The sequence below is a fragment of the Propithecus coquereli genome, unplaced genomic scaffold, assembly GCF_000956105.1.
Source record: "Propithecus coquereli isolate 6110/MARCELLA unplaced genomic scaffold, Pcoq_1.0 Scaffold42, whole genome shotgun sequence".
Lineage (NCBI taxonomy): Eukaryota > Metazoa > Chordata > Mammalia > Primates > Indriidae > Propithecus > Propithecus coquereli.
The window spans coordinates 5,844,220-5,857,862 of NW_012149952.1; positions in this window are offsets into that span (position 1 = coordinate 5,844,220).

Below are 13,643 nucleotides of genomic sequence, written 5' to 3' on the forward strand. Positions count from 1 at the left end.
TGGTCATATTTTTCTTAACTTTTACAATTCTTTACAAGTGGATCCCTAAGTTACCAGGGTCCTCCATGGCCCTTGAGATTTAAATGACAATGCTGTGAGCCCCATCCCCACCCCGTGCCATGACCAGTGCATGTCAAGATCCCTGCCCAAAATATTTGTGAATTTTTCAGGGTAGAGGAATAGGGAAGATTCATATTCTCATGGCCTTCTGTGCCAGCCAAGTTCCTGCAGCTGTGGGCATGGTCTCTGCTTTCGCCACATTACCTAAAGCATGAAACCTAGACCCTTCCTCATGCCTAGACCCACCAAGAAAATGTGAGTAGTGAAATTTACTGAAGATCTTTGGTGAGATGGAATCCTGGCAGGGGGGGTCACATCACACAGCCAACAGACTTTCTCGATCCCTCTGGCTCCTCTGTCCCCCTCCCTCTCTGCTCCTCACCCTTTGCCTCCAGGGTTTCTGAGCTTGCTCCAAATGCTTCTCCCACCCCTGAAGCCTGGGTACCTATTAAGTGTGTGAAGGCTGGGAAGAGGAATCACTTTCTGCCCTCAAGAACTTATCTAGTTAATTTTACCAACAAAGGTAGTTCTTGCCCTGTGCATTACAATGCCAGCCATTAAGTGAAACTATGTTCTCCACCTCATTACATGAGCAAGCTCCTTCCCCTCTCTGGGCCTCAGTTTCATGATGTGTAAAATGGACTGGAGTCACGAGATCGGTCCTGTCCAATAGAAATATAATGCAAGCCATGTGTGTAATTTTAAATTTTTGAGTAGCCACATTGGGGAAAAAAATGAAATCAGTTCTTTTATGTCCTCTATGGTAGCAATGAGGAAGCCACTGAGAATTTTTTTTTTTTCTTTTTGGGGCAGAGTCTTGCTCTGTTGCCTGGACTAGAGTGCCGTGGCATCATCGTAGCTCACAGCAACCTCCAACTCCTGGGCTCAAGCGATCCTCCTGCCTCAGCCTCCCGAATAGCTGAGACTATAGTCGTGTGCCACCATGTCCTGCTAATTTTTCTAGTTTTGGTAGAGACAGGGTCTGGTTCTTGCTCAAGCTGGTCTCGAACCCCTGACCTCAAGTGATCCTTCCACCTCAGCCTCCCAGAGGAATTTTTTTAAACAGTGTTATTGAGATATATTTGACATATAGTAAAGTGCACATATTTTAACTGTAAAGTTTGATACATTTTGACCTATGTAGGCACCTGTGAAACCATCATCCCAATTGAGTGAACATATTCATCACCCCCAAAAGATTCTTTATGCCCCTTTGCAATTATATATATTTAATAGTATATTTTTAATTTAACTCAATATATCCAAAATATTTTAATTTTAACATGTAATCAATATAAAAAGTATTAATGAGATATTTTACATTCTCCAAATTCCAGGGTGTATTTTACCCTTGGAGAACATCTTGTCTTGCGCTAGCCACGTTGCAAGTGCTCCACAGCCACACGTGGTGCGTAGTGACAGTTCTGGACAGGGAGGTCGACATGATTTCTAGGCCCCTTTCCGTCTCTCACATTGAAGGGCTCCACGTGTCTGTGTCTCCCGAAGCATATCCTCATCTTTGGTCTTCAGGCGCTGCCGCCCTTTTGTCCCTGCATCACTTTAGCTAGTCCTCTCTGAACCGGCGCCAGCTTTCTGGTGCGTACCCAGTGGGCAGTGAGCAGGCTGCCTCCCAGTGTTCAAGGTGGCTTCAACCAAGCACAGTTGTTACTGCTGCTGTTGCTGCCGTGTGCACAGCCCGAGTGCTGGCCTCTGGTGCACCTGCCACCTAGACCCGTAGTCCCCACCACCCTGCCTGCACTGAGGCAGAGGAGCCCCTCTTATCCAATCGAATTCCGGAGCAGGCGCTGAGTGGAGCCATCTCTGTCAACAGCCGAGTTAAGGCAGCTCCGTTGTAAGGTGTGTTCCTAATAATAAAGTACCAAAGTTTGCAAATAAGAGACTTTGTACTATGAAGGAGGTTGGATTGAGGATTATCGTTATTATAAATAAGGGCGGAGTTGGAGTTACTCCTAGAATAAGATCACTTTCCCTCCAGCCGGCCTTCTTAAATGGGAGAAAAAGGGAGGGGAGGACGCTATAGCTTCTGTGCTGGGACTGACACATGACCTTAGCCTGTCTTCCCTATGCTGGAACCTTGAGCAGCCATTGAGGATCACGAAGGGGGGTGGCCGTGATTATTACAAATCGGGGTGGGGGGGTCACCACAACCTGAGTATGTCGGTGGGAGCATGCTTAGAGTATGTTGCAGTGCAAGAAAAGATGGAGGAGTCTTGGAACAGGGTACCGTGGTGAGACAGGCTCTCCAGGATGAGAGGCCTCCACTTGCCTGGGGCCCCGGCTGTTCACTGACACACCTGTAGAAGACTTGGAGGCTGAGCAGTGCCCCTGAGCCTGCCCCGGTGTGGGCCCCAGGGAAAGGGCAAGAGCCAGGCCCAAATGCCCTCAGGACCAGCCCCTCTTTGGGCAAAGAAAGCACAAGCCTGGGGTCAGGCAGGGAAAGAGCTGCAGACCCTGGCCTCACTGTCCCCTGCCTTCCTTCAGGCTGAAAGGGCACGCTGCTGTGGGTGGAGGGAGCTGCCTCCCGTCCTCAGGGACAGGGAAGGAGGCTGGGAGTGGGGGGGCTGCGTGGGGCCCTACAGCTCCCAACCTCTAGGACGGACATTCGAGGCCAGGGGAAGCTGCAGCCTTTGCTTTTGCAGCTGCAGCGGCAGTGAAGAAAGCGGGAGGGCATCCTGAGGCGGGAAATGCCTATCAGTGTCCTCCCCAGCTGCTTCCGGCTTCTTCCTTCAAGGATTCCACAGGCTCCTCTGTATCCTCGCCAACCCTCTCCCCTGCCCCAGGTTCTGGCAGGCAGCTGTGCGCCCCCCCTCGGGGCCCACGTCACAGGTCCTCTGAGGGGCTGTAAACTCCCCATTGTTCTTGGGGCTTCTCCGGCATTCCTTTGGCTCATGACGGGAAATGCCTGAAGCTTCGCCCCCACCTGCTCAGAGATGCTTGGCCTAATAGTCACCAGCTCTCCTGGTCCCTCAAGGGATACTGCTTGGAAAGGTCTGGCTAGGCCACCTGCCTGAGGCCAGAGATGGAATCTGAGGGGCTAGCTAGGCCTCCGTGCCTTGGGCGCACCACAGTGGCCCCAGCCAGGCATCATTTTCCTCTCCCTGCTGCGCCCGTGCACACAGTTACCCCCACAGTTACACACCCACAGTCACGCCACCCTGTTCCCAATCGTCCCCATTGCCACATAGTTCTGTACGTGCTCTCGTAGTCACACTCCCACCCACCCACGCATCCAGGGAAGCCGTCGGATATGGCAGGACCAGAAGCTACTTTTGCTGTGAGTGCGAGACTGAGATTCTTGCAGGAAGCCTTCCCCGACCGACAGACAAAACTTCCTGGGTGGAAGCTGCCCCCAGGCCCTGCCTACTGTGTGTCAAACTCACAGGCACCAGGAATACAGTGGCCAGCACGACAGATAAACATCCCTACTTCCTGGAGTTTACGTTCTAGGGTGCGGAGAGGAGACCCATAAATAGACAAGTAAAATGTATACCATGACACATGGTAGTAAGTGCTATGGATAAAAAATAAAGGAAGAAAGAGGAATAGTAAGGAGAGGGTCTGCAATTTTAACTATGGCGAGTAGGGAAGGTTTCACTGAGAAGGTGATGTTTGAAGCAAGTACAGAAGGATGTTAGGGAGTAGACTAGGCTGATATCCAGGAGAAGAACATTCTGGGCCAAGGGAGGAACAAGTGCAAAGGTCCTGAGGTAGGAATGTGCCTGGTATGAGCAAGGAATAACAAGGAGGCCAATGTGTTTGGAGTGGAGGGCTCGAGACCAGGAAGTAATGGAGACCAGATCCCGTAGGGCCTCATTTGCCATTGTAATGAGGGCGACAGGAGGGAGCTACCAGAAGGTTCCAAGCAGCGCCTGACATGATGTGACTTCGATTGTAAGTGATTAGCCCAGCTGCTGTGTTGAGAATAGATTGTAGGAGGACAGGGGTAGAAACACGGAGGCTGGTGTGGAGCCTCTTCCTTTTTGAGTGTTTGAACTTTCTATAATATCAATGACATCCTGTACATATCTTTTTGCAACTTCTTTCTTTGCTCACATTAGGTTTTTGAGATTTATCATATTGAAACATCTAGCTCTTTCAACGTGACTCTATAGTATTCCATTGTATAAATATGCCCCAATTTATGTACTTATTGTCCTATTAGGAGAATTGGGGTTGTTTGAAGTCCTGGATGCTTTTTCTGCTTCCACGGAATGTGATGCAATGCTTTGTGGTGCCGGGCACACAGATAGTATTTAATAAATGACAGTATTTCTGTTCTCCTCCATCTGTGTGCCTGGGATCATTCGTTTTCAGGCAGTAGGGCACACACCATGTCTGTTGATTTCATTGTGCCTTATTCACTAAGCCAGGCCCAGCCAGATTTCTTCCTGGTGACATTTGGTTAACCCTGTTTTCCAAGGTGCTGGAAAGTAACAGCAGTGATTCTTACTTTTCTAATTACCTCAAAACTTAATGGCTTAAAACAGCCAACATTCCTTATTTCACAGTTTCTGTGAGTCAGGAATCGGGGTGTGGCTTAGCTGGACCTTCTGCCTTGGGATCTCACACAAGCAGCTATCAAGGTGTTGGCCAGAGTTCAGTCACTTCAAGGCTCAACTGGGGGAGAAGCTGCTTCCAAGCTCACTTACAGGGCTGTTGGCAGAGCCTTCAGGTGTTCACTGGCTGTTGCACGGAGAGCCTCAGTTTCTTGCTGGCTGCTGGCCACCCTCACTTCCTTGCCACATGGAACTCTCCAGAGGGCAGCTTACAACACGGCAGCCGGCTCCTCAGAGCAAGCAAGTGAGAGAGGGTGAGAGAGTGAGAGAAAGACAGGAGTCACGGTCTCACAATATAATCTTGGAAATGACAGCCCATCACCTTTGTCATATTCTGTCTGTTAGAAGCGAGTCACTGGGTCCAGCCCACACTCAAGGGGGGGGATTAGACAAGGGCGGGAACACCAGGGTAAGGGGCTTGCTGGGGCTCATGGGAGAGGCTGCCGACCACAGAAACCAAAGGAGTGAGGAGGGGACAGGATCAATGGGCCCGATGCCTGCCTGCAGAGACATGGAGGAGGAGGAAGGGTGAGGAGGAGGGAGGAGTGAAAGCCGGGGAGCAGGAGTAGGAGGATGGGACAGTGAAGGTGTCTGAGAGACACCATTTGCCTCAGAATTTTGGTGATGAAAGTAAGGTGTAAAAGAGGAATGTCAGTGGAGGGACAGGGAAGCTCTGAGCACATTTGAGGGCCAAGGGGAAGGAACCAATGGAGGGATGAACACTGTAGATGGCAGAGGGGAAGGGGAAGTGTGGAGGACAGACTCCTGGGAGAAGAGGAAGGGCGCCTTGTCGTCTGCCGCTGGGCAGCACTTTTACATACGCAGTTGATGGATTTGAACCACATGGGTCCACTTGTACCAATTTTTTTCAAATAAACGCAGATCAACAATACAGTATTTGTTGGATTCCAACAATTTTCATATCTATCGAGGGTTCCACAGGCCAGACTGCAGGACTTGAGTATGTGCAGATTTTGGTCTCTGCAGGAGTCCTGGAACCAATCCCCCACGTATACCAAAGGACAACTGTACATTCTTATTTCAACTTCATTACCAACCCGGTGAGGTTAGTAGAGCAGGCAATGCCATCGTCCCTATTTTACAGATGAGGAAACCAGTACAGAGAGGTGAAGTGGCTTTCCCTAGGTCAGAGAGGCAATAAACAGCCAAGCCAGGACTAGAATTCAGGTACTCCGTCTCCCAGTGTTTCAAGTCCAGTGCTGGTTCCTCACTAGGCCCCAATACGTTCAGCATGCTATTCCTTTGCTCAAGAACCAACCTTGGCTCCCTTGGGCCTATAAGGTTGAGGAACTCTCCTCACCCCACAGGCAATGGAATGAGGGACCACGGTTTCAGTTCAAGCAGAGCAGGTGACAGCTGGAAATGAGTAAGAATTCCTTGACTATCAATGGGCTGCAACCCAAATTGTGAGGTTTGGAGTGGGAGGGTGGTGCGGGGAAGCCCCTGCACGGTGGGCTGGTGAGATGCGCACTCTCGCTGCTGATGCACTGTCCCCTGAGGGTTTGGTCCCCTGAGTGGCAGAAGGGGTGGGCCATAGTTTGAAGGAGACTCAATGCTAAGGAAGAAGGGACTGTCAGGCTGCTAAGGTAGGAGTTCATTTAAGCAGAGTTTAAAGAGTTGGTCCAAGCAACACTCGAGGAAGCATGGGAGTGGCATATAGTAGGTGCTCATCAAATGCATCATAAATAAAGAAATGATGATTGTTGCTGCAGGGGTTGGGGGAAGAAGACTCTGCCCTGCTCTGAGTCCTGTTGGGTCCAAATCAGTGAGACGGGAACAGCCAGTCTGGGCTTTCTTCCAATGGGAGGAGAGGACAACTGTGACCAGAAGCTGGGCTGGTGGCAATGTGGCAGGGAGGGTGTGTTAGAGGGAGGGATGCTTCACGCTTGCTTGGGATAAAGACCTCCCTTCTTGCTTCCCCCTTCAATTTTTACTGATTGCTTACCTGGTGTCAGACGTTATCAGAAACACACATACAGCATTAACACACGATCCCTGTGAGGCAGGCACTATCAATATCGCCATTTCATAGATAAGGAAACTGGCCCTGAGAATTTCAATGCCTTGCCCATGGTCTCCCAGCTGATAAGTGGTAAAGCTGGGATCTGAACCCAGGCCATCTGGTTTCAATGCTTATGCTCCTAACCACCAGGCTATACTGCCTTTTGGCTGAGAAAGGCAGTTTGAGGTGGAGCTGCTCCCCCTACTGGTCAAAGGCACACTCACTCATGGCCATCCCTGCTTGGAGGTGGTATAACAGGGCACGATTTGGGGTTGCCAGAGGCCCCCACACCTCCACACCACCCAGACCTGCCATGGGGCCTGAAGTGCCTTCCTCCTGGCCTCCTTTAGAGGCGGAAGGGCCTATGAAACCATCAGCCCCCATGAAGGCTTTGCCCTGAGTCTCTCAGACCTTTGCAGGGATAGCAGGGCCCTAAGGAGAGTGAGCCAGGGTGGAAAAGTCTGAAAAGGAATGGAGGAGGGAGGTACAGGGGCAGTCTGTCATTATCTCTGCTCATTTAACACTTATTAAGCACCTACTATGGGCCCGTGTAGGGGGATAGAACTACAGCAATGGGGCACAGAGGCCTGTCCCTGCAGTCACAGAGCTCACAGTCTAGAGAGAGAGAGCAACTGGCAGACAGGCTACAGAGATGCAAACTGAGGCCCAGAGAGGTCAAATGACTTGCCCAGGAACACACAGCCAGTGAGTCACAGAGCTGGGACCCAGAGGCAGTGCTGAGGCTCCCGATCTAGTGTGATCGCTGCTATGGCAAGAGCAAGCAAACGCAAACGAACTGGAATGAAGGAGGGCTGTTACAAAATGAAGGAGAGGCGGGAGGCAGGGAGGGTTAGGCAGAAAAGTGATCCTACAGGAGATGGGGTTCAAAGGAGGGTGCCATGGTCTGCATGTGTCCCCCAGAATTCCTGTGTCGAAACTTCATGGCCAGTGTGATGGTATTAAGAGGAGAGGCCTTTTGGAGGTAAGTCATGAGGGTGGAGCCCTCATAGGTGGGATTAGGGCCCGTGTAAAAGGGCTTTGAGGAATGGGCTCCTTTGCTTCTGCTCTTCTGCCACGTGAGGACACAGCGCTCCTCCCCTCCAGAGGACTCAGTAACGAGGCACCGTCCTGAAGCAGAGAGCAGCTCCCACCAGATACTGAACCTGCCGGCACCTTGATCTTGGATGTCCCAGCCTCCGGAACTGTGAGAAATAAATTTCTGTTGTTTATAAATGACCTCGTCTCAGGTATTTTGTTTTAGCTGCACAACGGACTAAGACAGAGAGGGGAAGGATGTCCAGGCGGAGGGGTGTGACCCGAGGAGGCTCAGTGACGTTCCAAGAAAGCCACGGTCCCGGGAAATGCCCACGTGGGAAGTTCCTGGGCAGCCAAAGGAGAGGCCACACCCACCGGACCCACCTGCCTTAGACGTGGCCCAGCAAGGCCATGCGCTTAGGGACTGGGGAAGTGACTTGCTGCTGCCCCAGTCTAAATGAATAATTACAGACCTTTTACGTGATGTGGTGTTCATGACACCTTCTTGCATTCCCATGGCAACCAGGAATCGTTCCCCCCACTCCCCCACCATCCCCATCCCGACTCATAAGATGTTCTGCCTGTTGTGGCCAACAGCTGTGTCATGTTGTGAATAAATAACCACCTGGCCTTGGAGACGGCATCAACCCCACAGTCATCCCTGACGGGCAGACTTAGTGGGGTCAAGAGGGCAGGCAGGAAGGGGTCTCTAATGCCTTGAATGCATCCACCTGCCTCCAGTCGATGTTACCAGAGACAGGCCGTGGGTCAGCATTCATCCCGGAGTCCCCTGCTGGAGCTGGTAGGAGGCAGCCCTGCTGCAGAGATGCTCAGCATTTACTACACCCAAGCTTAGATAACCCTCCTTGAGCCTCTGTTTTCTCATCCGTTAAAGGAAGATAATTATGCCCATCTTAATAGCTCATTGTAAAGAAGAAATAAGATGACAACTAGCACGGAAAGCATATCCTAGCTTAATGGCTAGCACATAGTAAGTGCTTACAAATGTCACATCTGGAAGGTCCATTCTAAACATTTTTGCCTGCCCCACCATGGAACCTTCTCTCTTCCCCAGATCTTTATTGTAAGCCCCATGAATAGGCAGAAAGGCAGAAGCTCCAGTGGTCCTCTGGAAGTCACAGAGCCCAAGTTAGAGGTCATAACATCCTGGTTGATTGGGAGTGGCCCTGCACACATGACAGTCCTGGGTTTTAGTTCTGGCTATACTAATGACTGGCTGTGGGGCCTTGGGCAAGTCACTTGCCCTCTCTGGTTCTTAGTGAGCCCCTCCATCTGGAGCATGAGGTGGGCTAGCCTAGACCAGAGCTTTTTCAAATTGTGATCCACAGAAACCTAGGTGCCTCGGGAGACACTGTGGTGGGTGAGGGATGAGACTGAACGGGTGAGGTTCTGAGCCCCCCAGTCTGCTTCGATGGAATTTATAGGTGCTATGGCTTTAAAAAATAGTTTGAAAGCTCTGACCCCCTGCTCCTGGCTTTGGTAGGGGGAGATGGCTCTTTGGCTGCTTCCTTAGCCCCAGTGTGCGTGAGCCCCATGGCCTGGGAACAGCCATACCAGGAGAGGCACTTAACCCCAAAAGTGCCCCAAAGCTCCATTTTCTCCCACGCCAACCAGCCTGAGCCTTCCTTCTGTCCCAGATCTTCCCCCTGACAGACAGTCCTGACCACCCAAACCCAGGCTGCTTCCACCAGATGCCCTGAAAAGCAGTATGGTGAGGGGCCGTGGGCAGAGAAGGAGCGAGAGGGAACAAGCCCCGGCCATCTCTTCCCCTTGGGAGGGAAGGGCAGTTCCCAGTGGCCCGGCCTCCCAGGGCGTTTCTGGCTGAGTGTGGAGGGTGGGGGCCTAATCTGCATTTGGGACAAAGCCTGCCCGGTGCTTGAGTGTTGTTGTCACGGAGACTCCGAAAGGTGTTATTAGCATCTTTTCGACTCCGTGGCCCTGTGTGGTCCGGTCCCATGCAATCTTAGCAGTAGCGCACCATTACCCTGGCAACCCATTAGCCTAGTGTTGTTACCATGGAAACCCCAGCAAGGTCGATCAGTCCAGGAAGTTCCCAGAGGAGATATAAGCTGGGGGACCCACCCATGGCAGTGCCTACCCCGCAGGTCTCCCAACTGACAGTGGCCTACTCTGCAGACACTAAAGGTAGTTAAAGATCTTTTCTGGAGCAAGCTCAGAGTCCATGTGATGGGAAAGAATTTGGCCGCGTAGAGTGGCAGATCTATGCCTTGTTACCATGGAAATGCACAGTGTAAAACTAACTCTTCCAGGAGATTGGGGCTGGCAGGAAAGGAAGCCGTGAATCTTTCCTTCATTTACTTGTCCATTCATTCATTCATTCAGCATTTAGTGAGCACCTATTAATATAGCAGGCAGGAAGTATGTCCTGGGCTCTAATGGAGAAAACAAGGCCTGCTCACCTGCTCTCAATTGAAAACAATATTGAGGTAGAAAGAACCGTCTTACTTCTTGTTTCAACTTCCATTCGAGGAAAAGGTGTTGACATGCCAGAAGGCATGGGATCAGAGAGTCTGTGTGTGTCAAGGCAGAATGCTTGCTCTCTATAGCCTTCTGTTTTCAGCCTACTCCCCGCTTGACTCTTCAGGAAACTGAGATCTTTGTATGGTCTGGATCACCAAAGGCATGGCCAGACACACCAAAAGATTTTAGCAGCCACAAATGTGATTAGTCAGAACAGGCTACCTTTAGAAGTAATGAGCTCCCCATCACAGGAGGTATGCGAGCAGAGATAAAAAAAAAAAAACACTTTTCAGTGAGGATTGTATAGAGATCATAGAGTACAATGATTAAGAGTACAGTTTCTCAAGACAGACAGCCAAGCTTTAAATCTTGGCCCTTACTAGCTATGTGACTTTGGGCAATTAAGTGTGTTAAGCCTTGGTTTCCTTGTCTGTAAATGGGGGTGATAAGAGTTTCTCCCTCATGGGACTGTTGTGGGGATTAAATGAGTATAATATATGTAAAGCACTTGGAATAGTACCTAACATGTAAGTGCTCAATAAATGTTAGCTTGCATTATCTAATGATGGCTCAAGTAAGGTCTCTGCTAAGCCTGGGATTCTATATGACTGTTGGTTACAAATCTTCTCACACACCCCGAGGATAAAAAAGGGACTCTGGTAACAGTGAGACCCTGCACTGACCGAGGAGCTGGCTGAAGGTAGCGCCTCACAGCTTTGAACTCACTGCTTATGTACTTCCAGCAACCGTTTGCTTTTCAACGTACTTTTGGATCCCGTGTCTTAGTTGAGCCTAAAGACAACAGTAAGAGGCACGGTTATCATCCCCATGTTGTAAATAAGGGAAGTAAAGCTAAGAGGTGGAGACTGGCCCAGTTACCAAGTGGCGGAACTGGGATGGAAGCCTCCTCTCCATCACACCACCTCACAGTCCTCAGGGCCACCACATGGGGAGGACAGCAGTTGGGGGGAGGGTGCAAGTCATAGGGTGGGCATAGGAGGAGCACAGCAGAGCAGGAACCTGTGGAAAGCTGCTCCCTTGTTTGCATTTCTGCAAGGAAGAGCTGGAGCCAAAGCCCAGGGAGCACAAGAGGGTATTTCCTAGAAATGCTGTGGGTGTGGCTGGTATGCTCCACCCATGGGCAAAGGACAAGGCTAAGCCTGCATGTGAGCATTTAACTGGAAGCTGAACTTGGGTCCTCCAGAGCTCCCATCCCTCTGAGCTCACTCAGAAAGCTTTCCCTTTGGGCAAGGTCCAAGGGGGTCATTAGACTCTGATCTGACACTTTCTGCTCTCAACCTAATAGCTCAAGTGTTTAACGGATGGCTGATGGCCTTACCAAGGGATTTGGCTTGCTGAGGCTAGCAAGGTGGGCTAGTAATTTCATGTCATTTGGAGGAATGATGAAAAAGGGTTGTTAATAACAAAACTTTCTACTAGGCTTGAGAACAGGAGTAATGCTCTAACTCATGACCTCCTAAAGCTCCAGGTTAAAATATGCATGTTACCTGGCAGTGTGGGAATTGGACAGGGGCAATATTGAAAATCTTTGATAACCAGCACAGCACAGGCACGGACTGATGGGAATGTTTGCTGGCCAGAAACACTCTCTAAGCCTGCACCCGCCCAGACAGAGGAAAAGAGCAGCCCTGGATGTAGGCCTTAGCTGGGATGGGGGTTAGAGGGGTGATCCTTGAGGCCTCTCCCAAGAGCATATGCAGGAATCAGATTTGCTTCTTGCCTCCAGAAGCTATGAGATTTCCCACAGTAGCTGCGGGTATACGCGGGGCGTATACCTGGTAGGGGGAAAACTGGTGGGAACATGGGGTTCGCAGGAGGAAGAGCTCCTTGAACCAGCCTGAGAGCCAGACAGCCTAGGATAGTCCCGTAAGGATACAAATGGGGCCTGGTCTGCATTCAGAGACCCAGATGCTGGCCTCCACCCCCATAGGCTTCATCCCTGGTACCCTTGGGTGGCAACTTCTCTCCCTCTCCCAGCCATATACCATGCGCAATCACAGTTAACATGCACACCGACGGTAATATGCTACATGTCTAGGAGCAAATACGCACACCCATTCAGTGTTGACACACACGCCCATGACCTGTAGGCGCACTCTTACGCCCTCTCAAATCAGTTGCACACCCACAAAATCATTCAGACTCAGAATCCCAGAGCAGAAGTGATTTTAGAGCTGCTGCTCTAAGTGAGTCATCTTTGACTAATCCCATCAGCCCTCCCTCCACACACACCTTCCTCTTTGCTCTTCCTCACACCTCCTGTAGAACAGGAAAGATGAGGTGTCTTCGGAAGCTTCCTTTCGGTGGCCTGGGCCTAGGCTTGGCGCAGGCCGCAAGAAGTCTCTGCAGTGCCCGGGCTCAGCCAGCAGAGGGAAGCCTCCCACGCCGCTCTGGGTTTGCCCCCAAAGACGGAGCGGGATTGGAGGAGAAAGGGAGGCCTAGTGCAAGGATCGGAGAACGTGTAAGAAGTTTCAAAGTTTCTGGGCAGCCTCTGAGCTGGCCCAGGTGCACGCAGCCATCCACTCCTGTGGGTGGGGGACCGCAGCCCCTCCTGACCAGCTGGTGAAATCAATAGTGTGGGGTCAGTTATCCGGAGAGGATGCCTTACTTACCATAGTGCACCCTGCCTGCCCAGCCTCAGGAGAGAACCAGTCAGCACGCGAGGGTACAACAGGATCTCTCATTCTGCAAGGCACAGCCCCTCTCAGGGCCTGCTTCATCGCCAGTGAAATGGATTTGAGAATAAACCACATCTACTCCCTCCCTCCTCAGCATTTGGACACAAGCCCTGTGCTCCCTCTGCCAAGACCTTCCTTCTCCAGCTTAACCCCTACTCGCTCCTGAGGTCGCAGCTCCTACTTCTCCTCCAGGGAGCCTTCTCCCACCTCCAGCCCCCAACTAGATCTTGCGCTCAGTGACACATTTCCTAGAGGCCTGTGCTGTTCCTCCAGAGCCCTTGCCACTGTTCCTGGTCTCAGGGTTGTAAGGAATGTGGCACAAAGTAGACACTCAGTAAGCATTCTGCAAGAGCTGAGAAATGAATCTCTATAGCCCTTTACAGATCACAAAGCATTTTCACATGCAAGCAGGGTGGTCTTCGTGGGCACCCGCTGAGGGAGGCATTCTTCTTCCCTGGTTCACACACGGGACGGGTGGGGCACTCTTTACTGTACCAAACATTTTAACTTCAGAAACTTCAGTCATTCCAAGCCTGAGAGGGAGTTAGGGATTATTATTTCCATTCTAGCAACAATACAGCTGAGGCCCAGAAAGGTGAAGTGACTGCCCTAGACTCAGTACTTGGAGGAACCAGGATTTTTAAGTCTCTACATCTCGTGCTGGAAGGTACGATCGCTGTATTCCCTCATCATCACTGTCAGCATCATCACCTCCATCACAGTTACGGCTATGCTGGGTCTGGCGAG